The sequence below is a fragment of the Amblyomma mixtum genome, chromosome 5 (assembly GCF_055824585.1).
Source record: "Amblyomma mixtum isolate Tamu chromosome 5, ASM5582458v1, whole genome shotgun sequence".
In the NCBI taxonomy this organism is placed as follows: domain Eukaryota; kingdom Metazoa; phylum Arthropoda; class Arachnida; order Ixodida; family Ixodidae; genus Amblyomma; species Amblyomma mixtum.
The window spans coordinates 105,078,313-105,096,521 of record NC_143016.1 but is presented as its reverse complement, the minus strand read 5'-3'; the positions used below and the strand labels follow the sequence as shown (position 1 = coordinate 105,096,521).

The 18,209-nt window shown below is 45.0% G+C and overlaps 1 long non-coding RNA gene across 1 annotated transcript in view; it reads left to right on the top strand.

Annotated features, from left to right (window-relative positions):
- The first annotated feature begins 5,114 nt into the window (after positions 1-5,114).
- The window catches only part of LOC149343251 (uncharacterized), a 159,642-nt gene continuing 146,547 nt past the window's right edge, over positions 5,115-18,209 (top strand). Inside the window, exon 1 of the long non-coding RNA XR_016282700.1 lies at positions 5,115-6,527. This is a non-coding gene — a long non-coding RNA (uncharacterized LOC149343251). The remainder of the gene's footprint in view (positions 6,528-18,209) is intronic.

The following is an 18,209-nucleotide window of genomic DNA, read 5'->3' as shown; positions in this document are numbered from 1 at the left end:
GCAGCACCTGCATTCGCAGGGCAGTGGCGCATCACTTAACTGCCGCACCACTGCGCCAGGAGGGGCATGAGGACTCCCAGGGTTCTATTATTGTAAAGTAGAGAATGAACATTTCCGCATATGTGGGCTTTAACTCATCAACGCTATTACGCCATACATTGAAAGCACAGCTTTAGTGTCTCCTGTAGTTTATTTCAACAGTGCGCTGTTTGCAATGTTGTCACCGATACACGCAGTGCATTAACACTTGCAGAGGTTGGCGTCCACCTCCTACGTGGTTTTCTGCCCAAGCGCAAAAATCTTGTGCGAGTCAGCCTACAAAAAAATGGAAAAAAAAGGAAAGGAACATAGCAGAGAAAGCAGTCTTCAAATTTTTCTTCTGTGGATGACAATATGTGATGCGCTTTTCGGTGAGCTCCCATCAGAAGAAAATAGTCTCAATATAACACGAGCTCTTTTTCGGGAGCTCCGATCTCAATACACCTATGCGTTTTTATTAATGCAGGAACGCCTTTAAGGTCTGCATTCACGGATGCTATGAAGAGAAGAAAGCCACGGTATTGCATTGTAACTGAAGCTCGGTCGCTCTTACCGTCGGTAAAAGGAGGAAGTTATGATCAGCCGACAGGTCCAACAACTTTATCGCGAAGCCCCAGCCCTGTATTTTCTTTGTTACGCTTAGCGGTGCCAGTTGTAGAGGTTATAACAAGAGAAAAACGTAGAATCGGCACTCTCAGCCACTGGAGCTTGGTCACGTTTAGCGCTGCGTGAAAGACGAGGTCACCAAGAGAGGAAAGGAGCATGGCTTCTTGTAACAATTTCGTCCAGCATCGATGGACATGACAGTAGTTTTTTTTTCTTTAGCAAAACCGCCTACACTGCGGTCCACCACACCGGTGGCAGCTGTGGTGTTGTAGATAAATATTCGATTCGTCTCGACGATAAAAGCAGAAGCAAAATGCCCAGTCCTCTTCAACGCAGGAATTTACTGCCGAAACTCTGGCTTCGTGTTCCTGAGGAAATGGCTGCGCGTGTTCTCGCCGTAAAATCAACATGGAGATCATCATTCAGTGTGCTTCGCCTTCTACGTGTTGAGTGAGGTGCTGATAAGCGACTTAAGTGACAACTTCAATGGAAGCACGCAACTTTGTGATTAATTCGGTGTCTATTACACGTAAACCACCAGAGGGTATCTAGGTGTACTCGACTGTATCCCCAGACATCCCCTAAGTACATCGAAAGCGCGAAAAATGTTTGTTTTGCAAGACAAAATGCTCAGTCATTACAAATGACTCCTATGATGCCCCAAAGCACACCCAAGATGCAGATATAAAATTTTTCCAGTTATTGAGGTGTTTGAGCACAGGTTTTCTTGTGTTCATCACGAGATAACAGCACGAAATTAGCTTCTTTTTGGCTCGTATTGTATGGCTTGTAGCAGATAGTACATCGTACACTGTTAGAGATAGTGAGAACATTCTGCTACCCAATTGTGGAACGAACAATGGCTGTGATATATTGATGCATAATATACCGAAATATTTTAGCACTACCCTAAGCAGCACAATATTGGAAACATATTAGCAAAGGCCGGTTCTACAATGGACCAGTGTGAAACCATTTATTTGCAATATTGGGTCTGGTTACCTGTACTGGTTTGCACGCGCTTTAGCAACTTAAACAAAATGCCCTTTTTTTTTCTTTAGGGAAACCTTCATTAATTAGGTTGCTTCTGCGGCTCCCTCTTGTAAATTAGTCGCCGCTCTCACATAACGCATGAACTGTTCTGTGTGTTTTTGCTGGCGTTGTCGACTTCTATGGAAACGAAGCTTGTAAAGCGGTTGGTATAAACCACTTTTTGTACGATGATGTCTTAAATACACATTCATTCACATAACCACAAGAGTAATAATAGGCAATCAGAACATGCCTAGGCATACCTAGGATATACCTGGGATACGTCTCAGACAACACAGGAAACATAATGAACAAGGGTCGATAGCGAGTCATAGACCGCTGCCCAACGTTTCGGCAAGACGACTTGCCAAAACGTAGAACTCGAAGACAAGTTCTTCTGTCGAAACGTTGCCTAGCCTCCTGAGACCCGAGATGCATTTGAGTACAGAAATTTTTTGTAGGCTTTCAGAATAAGACGGTAGGAATACAAAAGTAGAAAGTAACAGGTATTATTTCAACACCACTGATAGTTTCAGCTCATCAGGATGTCTAATGTATTAGAAACCAGGGCTCTAGCTGTATTTTTCCAACAAGTGGGCATGCCACAAAATACTTCAGGTATATCTGTGAAACTTGTTCGTGAAAGTGCTTTAAATTTGGAGGTCGCCATTGAGATGGCCGTACTCAAATCAGGTTGCCGAGCAATTTTTTTCACATTCGGTAGAAGTAAAATTTCGGGGATAGCCCACCTAATTTTGGAGGCCACCATTCAGTTGGCCATACTCAAACTATTTTGGACACCAGTTTTGTTTAAATTCGGAGAAAGTCAAATTCAGAGGGTCCGGGGGGCCAAGTTTTGCGGCTGGCTCACATCAATTTGGAGGTCACTATTGAGTTGGCTATACTCAAGTTAGTTTGGGCACCAATTTTGGTCGAATTCAGATGAAGTCAAATTGTGTGAGTCCGGTGGCCGAAATTTCGGAGGTGGCCCACATAAATTTGGAGGCCACCATTGAGGAACCGTCGTCATCGCTGGTTCCGTCCGTGTTTTTACCCTTAACTGGTACACTGAAGTTTGAATCTACAATAGTGTAGTCGTTACTATCCGATAGGTCACTGTCCGATATGTTGCCTTGTCGAATTCTTTGCAAAAGTGCTTCGGCAGTCTCATCAGAAATGTGAGGCCTGCCTCCTAAAAAAAAAAAAAGGACGTGGTTTCGCCCCCAGCTGTTAAGAATCAGTGGTATCCGTTTCCTACTATTACCAAAGCCCTCTCAAAAGCGCGGTCAAAATAATCGGGCTGTGTCCCAGCGTCTAATGTGTTCTAGTGTCTTTTATTCTAGCGCGTCGGAGAAGCACAGCATCGAGACACACTGCCTCGTGCGATAGCTCAACTGGGAAGAGCGTCATCAGTTTTAAAATCGCTGCTTGTGTTTTCATCGGGGAAGTTGCTTAAAGCAACACTGCCATGCAGCCTTTATGTAGCAAAATCAATGTCACAAATTTATGACCGATATCAAGTTAGTCATAGGTTACCGCCGCACCAAAAAAGAAAGATTGCTTATGAAACGGCAATTGGATTTCAGTTTGCCTACATATAGCAGGCTAAGGAGGAAATGGCTACGGTGGCGAGGGGTATCTAGTTCCGATGGCCTGAAGACCAAGATTAATCTGAGCGCCTGTTACTAAAAACACAGGTTGCAGCTTAACGTCTACCGTACTGAGCATTAAACACAGCAGCAAAGCTGGATGTTGGGGATCTTCTTTACTGCACAAAAGAATGATACTGTGTTCCATTTCTCAGAGTTTTGCCGCAGGTATTTATGGCGCGCCGGCATTGTCCACGAAGTTAACTTTGTCTTGTTGTGTTTCCGACAGCTTATAAAAACAACAACAACAACAAAAATAAACAGCTTCCCTACGAGACGGTGAAAATCTGCAGAGAATGCAGGTCGCCTATTCCGAGTGCCGTAACTCGACTAACGTTGCTTTTTTTTTCTAGCGGTCATTTCTTGCGCACTTGACTGTAGCACACGAAAAATTTATCATCTTCATTTTTACATTCGGGCACGTACTTTCATTTCTCTTGGTCTCCCTTTAACCCGGCGTAGTAACTGTATACCAAGTCCGGTGTAACACGACAATTCTGTTCAAATTTTATTTCGATTTGTTCTTTGCCCTTCGTAGCTGGCTCGAGTGACGGCACGCCTCAGCCGTGACCGGAATCTACCAGAGTATGCGGCGAGAAATAGCCCTCGTCTACAACTGCAGAAAAAGCACCATTATACGTCCCAGTTTCTGTTGCTGCTGAAATAATGGACACCCGACACATACCTCTTCTTCTTTTCATCCTATATTTCCTTAATTTCGCTCTACCTCGGTGTCCTCTTTCACTGCACTCACAAGATCCCTGGCGTCTTATATAGGTGGTCGAGGCTATCAATAGTACACAAAGCATGGCGCTTTCGAGAGCTTGCAGGTTGTGGTAGAAAAACTAGACACGGACAACACGCTCTTTCCAAAGCCTAAACGTTCAACTAAACTTTATTAGTGACATGAGCGCTGCTCTGTGCACAAAAATAAAGCTAATGGAAGAAAACCTCAAACAACAACGATAACAAGGGTCTGGTTTCCAGGAAAGTAGCCATAAACAGGTATAGCTGAAATTATGAGTATGCGATGTAGCTTCGTGGTGATCTCGTTCATTTCTCTCTACTTCCGGCGCAATTTTTTTTGTTTTTCAATATGAAGCCATGCCCATTGGAAAAATAAATTTTATTTTTCTCCAGCGCTTTCAAGTAAATGTTCTAAATACTTGTTATATTAGAGTTGTTTATTGTTAAGGAGGCCAAGAAAAAATTACCAACGTCTTGCTTTTTCTGTAAATCGCGCTTTCTATATATTTTGAGCTCGAAAACGAATATTTATCGGGGTCTTCTTTTTCGCGAATGCTAGCATAGCATGATTTTCAACCTTCGTCGAATCTGTACACCCGAACGGGCTCAGCCCTAGATAGCGCCCTGCGGCTTCATATTTTAATAGGATAACCTAGGATACAACAGAGCCCTGGCAGAGACTGACGGAGAATCTGCGACGTTGCCCGCTAATCTATCGACTCCCACCATCAAAGTTGGCGAACACTTTCCCTGACACCCAACCGCTTCCCCGCATAAAGAATGGCGCAACGCCTCTCCACCCTCCTTGAGCCCCAAACCATCGCGGCACTCGGACCATAGCTGCGCTGCGCGGACTTTCCACTGGCTCCACGCCGTCTGTTCGAGGCGCGTCCAAGTTCGCGACCGCGGGGTGCGCGCGCGGCGCTGGGTACGCTCCAACCACGTGACGACGGCCGAGGGACTCTCCCACCCTTTCTCCCGACCGGCGAGCAGCGGGAGCGCGGGACCGCGAGAGCCCGGTCAGAAGCGCGAGCGCACCTAAAGAAGGAGGCAGCAGAAGCGGCGGCACCATCAGCGGGAGCGGCAGCGGCCGTTTTCGCCTGTCCTTCTTGACGGGTGTCGCGTTGCACTTCAAGACTGGGCGCGCCCGCTCGCAGTGAGGCTTGATGGAGCGCTGACTTCCCTCTTTCCCGCAAACCCACCCGTTGTTGGTGAACTTCGACCGACTCAGTCCCGTAGACGCGTAGAACAGTTCCTTCTCATCATCTTCCAGTTCATCTTGCTGTGATGCGCCCTACTCTTCCGTGTCCCCTCTCGAAGAAACAAGACACTCACGGAGCAGAAGTCTCTTCGTGAACGAAGCCTTCTACGAAAAATCTACCAAAGGTGCTGACCGGTGCGGAGATTGAAGAACTTTCACGAATTACGGACGCAACTTGGGGGGCGGAAGAGTCTTCGTCGATGTGCACTGCGTGGCCTGCTGTTGGTTGCGAAGCTGTTTTGAACGTCACTTGAAGCTGAGTCTTCGGGTTGTGAAGCTACTCTTAGCCGAAATCATCCCTCTGTGCTGACAGTCAAAGCAAAAACTAAATTTCTTCAAGGCTTCTTCATCTGCACGAGCTTAGAAATAGTGACACCCACGGAAGCTTTAGGTACTTAGAGGTGAAGAGGAAACGATCGCCTTGGCTTGTCATCGTTAACTAACTTAAACTAACATTAGCGGCCTTGTCTTCCTGTTTTCGTGAAAGTCATGATATTTGCCGCGTCTTGCCTCTATTATTCAGGACAATACCTTCCTTCTGCCCACATTAGGCGCGCGAACCCGCCTCCTAAGTGCTCGATTTGTTTATTGCGCCGAAACCTTGCACTAGGTGGATCGCGCTCGATTCCTTGCATGGCCTAGCGCTGCATTGTATCCATTCGCTGACCGCAATTTGTCGGTGTCGAAACTGAATTCAATGGGTGCTGGATTTTTGTCTCGTTGCGCCAGCGAGCGCTTCGCTGAGGACACTGCTGTATTCTGATCACGATCCCGACTGTCAGTGCAGGGGAGACGAATGGGTGTGATAGGACGGCCTCGAGAAGGTGAGAGACGTGACTGAGCCTGTGAGCGCGCATTTTTTTCACCCCACTAAAGTACTGTAGCTGCAGAAAAAAAAAAAAAAGTGAAGTTACAATAGCGCCGTGGCTTGTGGGCTGGAAACTGAGTGACATACTGTCTCGCACTTGACTGTGCGCGTGTGTGGACTTCGTGGCACGCCGAACACTGTGATTGCGGTGTCGGCCTTTTCAACGATATTTTTTCTCTCTTTGACGGGCTGCTGGACACGATTTGCTGCTGGATTTCTCTCCTTTACCCAACGACCTTCAGCGACGGAGTTGCAACGCTGAAAAGAGGACTGAAAAACTGAAAACAGAAGACAAGAATCTGCGTTAGAAGACACAGAAGAGGAGGTAAGCGGATTCGACTAATATTTAATTTTTTCGCTCCAGAGAAGAAAATTAATTACGGCTCGAATTTTTACTGAGAAAGGCGACATTTGTTAAAAGGTCGTTGGAATTTTGGTTATCGTAAAATTATAATTTATATTACCGTTTAGTTCACGCTCAAGCAATCATGTTTATAGTGCCCGTTTGCGATAAAAGCATGTCGCGTCGTAATTAATCCCAGGGCCCAGCGAAATAGCCTGTGGAAGCACATAACGTGGCTATAGGAGATGTCATACAGGCGTTCACGGCGCAAATATTCGATTGCTGAGAACCGTACGCGACCAGCTAATTTGGAATGAAAATCCCGTTCAAATCCTCACAGGGAGGTTCTTTTGGGTATCGCCTGAAAAAAAAAATTTGAAAGTGAATACAACTTCGCATTTCGAACAGCATGGGCAGATTTTTCTGTACTTCACTATTTTTTTGAGCTCGAACGGCAACACTGTTAAGAACGATATTCAGCGTGTGAGATCTGAATAAAATCCGATAACCAAGTTAGCAACTACCAGAAAAAGTACTTTTAATCCTCTGCTTCGTTTGTTAAAGGACCTAGACTACTTTTGACACCTCTTTTTTGTGCACGAAAGATACTTCATTATAGCCTGTTTGAATTTCTCGAATTTGCTGCAGGAGTTTAGAAGCATTCCAGTTTTACAAATTTGTTTTTTTTTTTAGTGAACTGACTAAAATAAAACGCGTCCCTAAACCCGTGAGAAGTCGCAATGAATGACCTCTGCGACCTGTTTTCTCTATTGTCGATTGTTTAGATCTAAACTCTGCGTTCCACTAAATTTTATTGAAATTTATCGTGAATAGTGTTTAGTTTATTTCCATCATCACTTGAATTGTTTAAAATTTAGCTTATGCAACTAGAAAATAGATCTTAAACTACTCTTCAGCTTTCAATCGCACTTGAGCCTAAAGCCTGCGCACAAAGCAAGAGGCTCATGCGAGGTAGTGCCCTATTTAATTATTTTTGGTATCTGCTTCCTTAAGCACAAACAGTACAGTTACGATAGAAGGCCCATTGCAAGCTTCGGCAGAAAAAAAAATGCGAGGCTGTGCACTAATAGGGTACTTTTACACTTGAAAGGCTCTGCGTGGCAGTAAGAACCGCGCCAACAAATCCCTAGGGCTCAGGAACGTTCTAATTGCTACAGAGGAGAAACTGAACGGTCCCGCTACATCTTCGGTAGTAGTAAAGTGAGTTCCTGACTTTTTGCAGCGACTTCACTTAATGAACAGAGCTGTTAAAATGAACAACGTTTTGTGATTTTCGCAAAAGAAAAATGCAGCACGTGTATATTACTAATGGAAATATATATTTTTTACTGCCAAGCCAAATAAAGTGTTGTGTTCTTGCACGGGACTGGACTTACATGGGATATTTCTCTACTTTATCTTTGTGAAGTGGTTGATACAAACTAGTTAAAAACAGGGAACGTGAAATGCAGCGTTTCTGTTTCGCACAAGTGGTGTTTAATGGATGGCAGAAGCAGTAATTTCCTTTGAACCTACAACGCTACTGTAGCACGAGAGGCGTAGGAGTGACGCAAGCAAGAAAATGAGATTCGTTACTGAATAGTGGCAAGACACTCCTGCGCTGCAAAACCGATGCGAACTATTAGTTTCCTGAGTATTTGTTTGGTGTCTGCACAGAAAAAGGTACTGGTCAAGCTAAACTACTTCGTATAAAACTGCGCCCTATATGAGCATGCATAAACACTTATGAGAGATTCTTTCATGACTATATTGGTGATATTTAGAGTGCACAAACGTTGCGTTTAGTAGAATCGGACATTCCGTTAAACTGTTACCAGCATCGGAGAACCAAAAGCGGCTTTCTGACACAAACATAACAGTCACATTCTTCGTATTTTCTTGGCCCCGTTTTAAATATAGAGTGCTATTCTAATTCGCATTACAAAAAAAAGGTCATATACCTTTAATTACTCAAAGTTCTAACTACTGAAGGGTTATACAATGATTATACAATGCGAGGATGGTGACTGATAGTCGACCCAGCTGCACAATGTGACAGAGGACATGAATACTTTACTTTGGTCAATTCACTTATGAGCTGGGAAAGCACACAAAAGCATAGCCAGCCAACACATGCAACACAGTCTATAAAGTACAATAGAAGGCGCTACGGAACGCTTAACGCATCATTAAAAGTAAACTATTTCAGAGGAGCAACTGGCATGCTAGCCAGAATAGTGAGCAGTAGCATTCACGACTACCAGTGGATCATATGAGTCTACATGTGGTGAACAGAGTGATGAACAACACTGTTGCTAGCCTCGTTTTAGGCGGTCCATAATTTTGTGTTATCTGACAGCACATGCTGATTATGAGTTACGATGATTACGGCAGTTTTGTCAGGCTGCGGTATATTTTGTGGAGTGCTTTTAAATCGAACACTAAGGACGCATGAAAGTATTATGGTCAAGGTTTAAGAAAACTTCTTTTTTGGCTAGTTCGGAATTGATCATTGTAATTTAAAGGCGCCAGAAAGCACACACACACAAGATAATAGCACGCTACACAGCGCTCTCGTAGCACCAATTACATCGCAATAAAGAAATACAGGAACTTTAAATATGTCATGAGGGGCACTAGCCGCCGCTTCTGCTTCGAACTTCGAGAATGAAGGCAGTCTGACTACTCTCTGCTGCAAAGTTCTCTGCTGCAAAGCCTTAGCCGTTTTCTTTTTCTGCTTCAGGTTGCAACGCTGTGTTTGTCCAACGCTCATGTTTTACGCTTGACTTCACGTGGTCGATGAATTTAAGCCGGGGTGGCGAATTGTAAAAGGCTGCTGAATGTCGCACGTGTTGAACCGTTGTTTCAATTCGGGGTGAAGCTGAACCACCTGAAGCAAATTAGCCACTGATTTGCTGTGAACCATGGTCTATTCTCTTGTTGGTCGTTCAGGATCTCATACGAAAAATGCGGAAGTAGAAGAACAGTTACCCCAAGAGCCATGCTTGTGCCGACCGATATAACAGGGGTACCACGCGAGGTTTCTGGTCCGCCATTAACTGCTCATCGGCACGTAAGAACCTAGCTTGTTCGTTTCTAATGAAGTCCTCGCCATACAATGAGCATGTAGCATGTGCTTATAAAGAAACTTGACTAAGCTGGAACGAACCATGGTACCGAACTGTCTACGCATTTGGCTATGTACAGTCTTTGTCAAAGGTTTAGAGCCCGGGGTTTACTTTTAAGCTTTATATTGGGACTCCAGGAGCATTCGCGGAAGTCCTACCTGTTGCAGGAGGCAGTACCAGAAATCTTCTCACATTGAGGAAACTTGGAGCTCTAGCTAGATATTTATTAAGAGCCACACAGTGTGGCTCAAAAGAAAACCTCCTGGGCTCCAAACTTTTGACAAAGGGATGTACATACGGGAACTGCGTCTCGTTCCATGAGCGCAAAAACGACACTTTTTGTGAGAATATAACAGCAACTCATTATATATAGACGTTCGCCACTCAGCTTGTTCTCTCTTTCATCATTGAAAAAGCAACGACCAAAGGTCCAGAAGCTCCTTGAACAACACCGAAATCTGACAAAGCTCTGTAGTTATGTATGAGCCAAATGCGAGTGCTGCATTGAGGTTTTTGATAAGTTGAGCCGAATATATGCAGAATATTTGATTATTTTCATTTACTGGATCCTGAACCGTCGACAGTACAAGCAGCAGAGGCAAAAAACACTATAAAAAAAGAACACACGCAAAAGGACATGATACCGGAAACGTAGGATGAGACAGCAGTAGACTAACCAGTGGGAACCGAGTAACGAAGAATATTTGTTTTGTAAATTGAAGTTTTCAGTCCATTCTGCGGAATTGAAGGGCTGCTCGGATAAATAACTGCATCTTGCTGCAGTTCTGGAGAAGAAAGAAAAAGGAAAACGGCTACATTAATGCCTAAGAGTGAATTAGAGTAATGGATTTGAAGAGTCGACAACAGCGGGATATATAAGCTGGACGCTATATCAACCTTGAGGTACCTAAGGGACACCAAAAATTAGAGAAGGAGGAACATTTCTCTGCAGCGCCATATTAATGCAGTAATTTTTCACAGCTTCCGAAGTAGTACTATCATGGTGGTGCCGAAACAATAGATAAGTGGAATGGTTTCATTTTGAATAGTTTCAGTGTCTATGTTCTGTATTTCGCATCAGTACTGTGTCCAGAACACCAATTTTTATTTTTTTAAGCGATATGTTTGTTTTAAAAAATTGTGAACTTGCAGTAGGAATGTAATGGACTAAAACTTCGTAGTACTGGCTAACATGCAAGACACATTAGTTACAGTTCACACCTATTTTTCTAGAAATCTAATGTGTGTGACTCAAGGCAGCTGTCCCTCCAGAACCCCTATAAAGTTATGATACCTAACATTCATAAAGAATAATGTTCGGCGTCATAGGTGAAATTGTTGTTTTTTTCTTGCGTAAGGCAGCTGAGCTGTATTTTTGTTGTTTCATGAGGCAAAGTCTACCCCTTGAACAGTGGATTTATTAGTGGGTCACGGCGACCAACGCACGCAGCGGTCAGGTCGTAGCAACACGGCAGAACCAGCCGAAGGAAGCAGCTCCAGCACGAGCCTCGCGCCGGAACCACCAGCGATGGCGACGAAGTGCGGCACCGCGGAGACGTCCTCTTCTTCTTCTTACAATGGCCTCGGCGAGAAGGAATAGCCATCCTGGCGACTTACGGCGAAGAAACGACAGGCAAGTTGTAGTACGGTTTGAGGCGACTAACGTGGACGACCTCGAGACCACGACGGCGGTGGTCCGAGGAAGGTGTAACTGGCTCAATGAGGTAGTTGACAGGAAACGTGCGTTGAATGACGCGATAAGGGCCATGGTACCTGATGGAGACGTCCTCTTCTTCTTCTTACACCCTTTTTTTTTAGTAGATGGCAGCATCAGACGAGGAATAACTCCCTGCTGACGCAGCAAAGATCATTTTTCCTGACTTGCAGTTAGGCCATATGTTTGTCGCACAGTTTATGCGACCAAGTTAAAAACAATAAACGTAGCGAACCACTTTTCATCCTGCTCGACGACCATCCTAATGGAAGCTATTTTCAGCTTTACTGATACCTTAAAAGCCTTACGCTTTAGAGGTCGCGGACGGGGCTCTTTCGAGATCAGCGCTTTCTTTCTCTTGTGTTTTTGGTACTTTTTCCCCCTGGAGGTAATAGCACGCGGTGTTGTTTCACACACACAGAAAACGGATGCTTATAGCAGAAGAAACAGGATTTATGTGTCACGGTTTATGTTCGTCCAATATGACTGTGCTCCAAATCTGCAAAAACATCGAGCTAATGGTAAAGCAAAGTACACCATAAAAGTAAAACACAAAGAAAAAACGAATGCTTAAAATAAACTCACAAATTTTAACATTCTGAACTTGAGTTTCCCTTAAGAGTTTCAGGCTCACCACGCGAAACAGTCGCACAAAGTTACGCACCACACAGGCCCGAAAAAATACGTTAGGAAACGTAAGATGTATTTAAGGCCTAATCGGCGACGTTTCATTACAAGTTCGGGCTATTTAGCAATTCAGCGCAGCTTGAGCTAGCGTCGTAAGCAAATTAAAACAAGTTCTCCGGACTTGTGTCTTACAGGCCAGCTGGAGAACGTGGGCGGAAGCTTAACGGGCCGAGATGTTTAGCCTGGCTGCGTGGGTGAAGTGAGCGCTAACGCGCAAGTTAAAGCAGCGTGACGAGGCGGCCACGCTCGAAACACGATGCCCCACTCAAATTCTAACGTACGGGAAAACGTTACATACCGCGTGACTTGAAAGCTTTATCTTTAAGCATCGTAAAAACAATGACGACCGGCTTCCAGATTAGTGTTAGAACTTGAGCGACTGATGAGTCGGATGAATGGTGGAAGGAGCGTTTACCAAGAGGAAAAGAATATATATACATACGGAAGGAGGTATACACGGAAGGAAAGAGCGAGAGATAGGATGCAAACAAAAAAAGAAAGAAATGTAGAAAGAAATAAAGGAAGAAAGGAAAAAAGGAAGAAAGAAAGGAAGAAAAGAACGAATAAAGAGAAAAAGAAATGGAGAAAGAGAAGGAAAAAAGAGAAGAAGAAAGAGAGAGAGAAGGAACGGAAGAAGAAAAGGAAGAAAGGCACAAAGAAAGAAAGAAAGAAAAAAAGGCAGAAAGAAAGAAAGGAGGAATGAATGCAAGACAGAAAGAAGAAAAGAAAGAAGGAAAGGAAGGAAGAAAGAAAGAGAGAAAGAAAGAAATAAAGGAAGAAGGAAAGAAAGAAAGAAGGAAAGAAAGGAAGAAAGAAAGGAAGAAAGAAAGAAAGAAAGAAAGAAAGAAAGAAAGAAAGAAAGAAAGAAAGAAAGAAAGAAAGAAAGAAGCGATGGCGATTGAATCGAACAGTTAACAGCGGACACAACGAGTGGAGGTACCAGGTCGAGGGGACTATTTCATTTCCCAGCTTAGGTAGTACTAAGGTTCACGGCTGCTCTAAAGCAGCCCCTGGATCAGCGTCTGACTTCTGGTTGCCTCACTGGGATACACTGCAAGCTTCATAAGCGGAGTCTTGAATTCAAATGACGAATCCACACGGCTGCTGGCAAGCAGATGACTGTTTTCACGGCCGTGATTGAGTACCCAAGGGGCAGACTTATCGTGGACCATGTGAACATGCAATCGTTCTTATTTAATTTTAAATATCCTCCCCAGTAAACGGCATTAAAGCGGTGGGTGACTGTGCAAAGATACAAAGGGATGTAACAAAATAAAAGTAATGGCACAAAATAGTTGTTATCTATAAAATGTCACTCAATGCAGTCATCAGTAAACGGTGATCAATAATCAGGGTTGGGGAACGCATGAAGGTGGTTTCGCTCTCCAGATGTCAGGGGTACAAACGAATTAAAAGCATGTTCCTTTGGTACTGTGGTCTCGATTCTTTGACGCCATATGCATACCTCTCGGAACCGTGCATAATTTTCGTGGGACAAAGTTCAGACAGGGCCACAAATCTACCAAAGATGTCTAAGGTACTTGGGCAAAAATTTTGAATATTGAAGAATTGTAAGGTGCTGTTATAGCAAAATCGTTCTTTTGAAGCTTTTCCGTCGCTTGCATGGAGCAGTTTAGACTGCCATTGAAAACGAAGAAGGAAAGGTTTTGACAATAGAAAAAACGATAATAGCAAAAAAAATGAAAGCCTGTAGAAGAGCGATCTGCGGACATTAAATGTTTTACTGAAATCTTAAAATATGTGAAAAAAATTGCGTTCAGAAACTATTTCCCGTTCAAAAATTGTTCGTTTTGGTTTATGGGGGTTTAGCGTCCCATAGCGACTCAAGCTATGAGGGACGCCATGGTGAAGGGCTCCGGAATTTCGACCACCTGGTATTCTTTCACGTGCACTGACATCGTGACACTGAATGTGACACTGACATTTCACCATCATCGAAATTCGACCACGGCGGCCGGGATCCAACCCGCGTCTTCGTATCAGCAGCCGAGTGCCACAACCACTTAAAAACCGTGGCGGCTCGTTCAAAATGCTTTGGTCCATAATTGTTTTCCGAACATAATTGTTAGATACGAATACTTCGGTGCAAAGAGCAGTTGTTTTCCTTGAGCGCTGACCCGGTCATGCCTATGTGCTTTGATACAGCGTGCAGTCGTTTTCAGGTTGTATCAAGTGCTCTCAAAAAGAGCATGCACCTACCCATGCATCGCCTGTTTGTGAAGACATATGCTTATTGCCCTAGTTGCTCCTCATTATTGTTTGAACATGTTACAAAATTTTCTCTGGAATGTAGGAGTGACTGCAAAAATGGCAGGTTTGGTTTTTCTTTCTTTTCATATCGCCATTGTTGGTAAGGAATGAATGAATAGTTCCCCTTTGATGCCGTTTGAGGAAAGGAAACTTTTGGATTTGCGCATGCAATAAACCAATGGATGCCGTTGTAGTCGCCGCCGCTTTCGGTGTGCCCAGCTGAACAACAAGTCGCCCAAAGTTTTGTCTGTGTCTGCTATGCAGAGGACAGCATGGTCTTCCGCAAAAGCAAAGTCTACGAGGCTCAGCTCAGGCCCTAGACCCGTTATAGGAGATGGGGTTCCTGATCTATCTCAGCATTTCGAATACATACGCACGGTGCATCGTCACTAATTTTTATATCTACTTCTTGAGCACGATTTATTTATCACGCTGGCTCTTCCGGTCAGCGTTGTGGTTTAACCGCAAATACATGACCACAGAAGGGGAGCCTCGATTTGTCGGCGAAAAAATGCCAGACAGCAGAGATGGCCGTGTGCCAGTGACAGCTGCATATTTAAGCCTACGAGCGGCGGAAACCCAGCGCTCGTCAAAAACGCTTTGCCCACGTCTAAGCGGAACTAGGCGACAATTCCTGTGTTCGGGCTCTCCCAAGAATGGCGGAATATTTCTGCCGGAACCACGAAGCGCCGAGACGGGGTTGGTTGGATAGCAAACTTTTCGGAGACGAAACGAGAAGCATTGACATTACGCGACCTGTCACCACATGCTACCCCCCCCCCCCCCCCCCCCTCGCTCAATCTTTCAGTCCCCTTTGTCTATCTTAGACAATTTTTTTTTAATAAACACATAAAGCTACGCTGACACGCAAACAACGCAATCTAGAGTTGTTCCTGAATAATGAAGAAAGATGTGTTAATGGATCGTGGTCTCTGAAGTAAGAGTTTTGCAGACTACTTCAACTAGTTTTCCTTTAGAGTTCGCTCCTCTATCCAAGCCCACCGCTAGGGTGACTTTTTTATTCAGGTGTCTCGGCTGGTTAAGACTTTAAGCTTCACCCCTTAGCAATTGCAGCGCCATCCGTCAGTCCTTACAAAACTCGAGAAGTTGTCTTCTTTCACAGTCCTTACTTTGTGTCTCACTGTGAAGCAGCTTTTCATTTTCTTGGCTTAGAGAATCTGATTTCTCTCTTTATCTCTCGTTCTCTTTTGACTTGTTCTTACATGCTGTGGGGAACGTATAGCTGACAAAAACAGAGTGCAGTCGGTAATTGAAATGTGTGCTCACAGATAAGTTACGCAGCATATGGTTGGCACTAACCGGCTTGTAATTATTCTGCGTCGATTCAACTTTAGAGCTGATGTTAAGCGCCTTTTAAGCGCTCACATCGTCACCGTGGCCGCCTCAGTGGAATGAACTTACTGCTGTGATGTTTGTTTTTCATTCGGGGGAGAAAAATGTGTGGTCCAAAAAAAAAATGTCACTTTGTTCGTTGTGCCAGTTTCATGGCGGAGCACTTTGATGGGGACACAGTGGACTCTAATATCTGTCTCACTAGATGCAAAGCTGGTGGTTGCCGACTACACCCCTATCTTTTCTTCGGAGGGCCGAAAAAGAGAGAGAGAAATTGGATTCGTTATATGCAGAAAAATTAGTTCCAATTCTTTTTCTCTTCAACTCAAGAATATCTGGCTTCCCGAACTTCGTGTTCTCTACCATTTTTACTGCCCGCTTCGAGCGTTCCCCACAAGCAGACCATTCAAAATATTTGCCGACTCACTAGGCGGAAGCCAGGATCCAAAGTCCAAAAAAATTGAAACACTCACGTTCATAAGCTTTCAATGCGCCTTACTCTTAGATATGTTTTCGGACCGACACACAGCGGCTAAAAATCGCTCAAAAATTAGGCCATTCTATTACTATGTGAGCGAAAGACGTTGAACAGTGCGCGCCTCGGCACGGACGCAATCCTTGGTACGTCGCGTGGGCTGGGAGCGCGAAAGCAACAAAAGTGCCACGCCCTCTAGAAACTTATTTCATCGCGGCGGAATAAATGAGACGTGCTCCGACTGACGCCAGCGCGCACGAAAACATGGCTCACCGCGGCGGTTCCTAACGACCGAAACAAAGAAAAACCAAAGACAGTACAAAAGAAAAGAACATAATATTTGCAGACGGCGCTGTAATCTCTCGCGGATTGTTTACCGTGCCCTCCAAATGAGAGACACGTGGCAGCAGGGTCTTACTTCAGCAGCTATATACGACGCTTGTTCTCCATCATCTCACTCGCGAATGGCTAGTGTCTTCACGGCCTTCAACGAAGGTCGTCTTTTTTGGGACAAAGACGTAAATACACGAAGCACAGTGTTTATGTTCGTGCTTTGTTCATTTTTTTTCACAATGGTTCAACCCTTTTACGTTTGAGCGCTAAACCAATGGGCGTCGAAGCCTTCTGCAGAACATGCTCATTACAAACGGCGCTTCGCCTAGACCCGTAAAAAGGGAAGCCGCCGGGGCTCCGGTAACAACTCACCGTGCCCCGCGGGGAAGCAGCGGTGACGGGTAGAAGCCGGCAGTTTTGAGCAGAGCACTGGCAGACACGTCCGAAGCCGATGTAAAGATTCGGTGACGCTTCCCCCTGATGCACCGAGCGCGACGACAGTCCATAGTTCCTGACGACCAACCGTCCCGTTATTCCCATCCTTTTCCCCCTGCCGTTCACAACCCGAAACACCTCTTCCCCCATTCCCCGCCTCATTGTCGTACTATTTGCTTTTTAGGTTCTCTCCTGGGCTTGATCGTTTCCTCACTCAACGCCGCGCCCCGTAGAAACGTGCTCCACGCAGCTACTGGCGGTCTCGCCGCTCGACTCTCAACTCAAATTTCGTTTTCACGGCTGGCTAGAGAAGCAGCAACGACATCAGCCATGTACGGGAGAGTTTTGTTTCTGTGTTTCGCGATGCTCAGGAGACGATTCCGGGAGGAAGAAATATGGCGGAAGCTTTTGTTTTTCGACTCCACATGAATAGAAGGGCGCATCTACTACGCGGCTCTGTTTAGCGCTACGCAATTTTCTTCCGCTCCATGAAGTGAGGGATTGCTTTCGGCGGTGACTGGCAAAGTAAATGGGAGACATGAATGCAATGGAAGGCATCAGGCAAGCAAGCCAACGCCGAGAGAAAACGCGCGCGTTCGAATCAGCCGTTTCTTGGTGTTTCACATGAGCGCAGATTAACTGACACCGAGAGTGAATGTAGAGGAGGAGGAGGAGGAGGACAAGGAAAGACAGGCTGAATTCCATTTGCGGAAAGTGTATATTATGGGCCTGGTAGATGACCTGCAGTGAACAGGCGGAGAGGTACATCGTTTGTTCAGATGTTACGTGTTTTACTCACTCAGCCGAAGACACCTGTCAGGCGAAGACACCTGTTATCGATGCGAACGCGTCGCGTACATGAAGTCGAGAATCGCTTCTCTTTTGACCTCTTCATGCGGCTCAGTGCAAAGGCCACATGTTTTAAAAATGCAGTTAATTACCAGGACCTTAGGGCCCTGGAGAGCTCTCCATCTGCATGACTCTCTCTACCAGTGGAAAAATAGAGAGAGATAGAAAGAGGAAGAAGCCAGGGAGGTTAACCATAAGGGTGTTCCGGCTGGCTGCCCTGCACTGTGGGAAAGAATAGACGCAAAAGGCAAACAGTGGGGTGTCTCAAGAGTCAAGGACATCAAGGAAGTTCACGGGGGCTGCAAAGTCACAATCTGTCGCAAAAGCGCGACGTCCCGACGCATACAAACAGTGCTCGATATTCCTTGAGGGCTGCCGATCGTTGTAACCACATTGCGAGGATTTTATTCGTGGTCAGA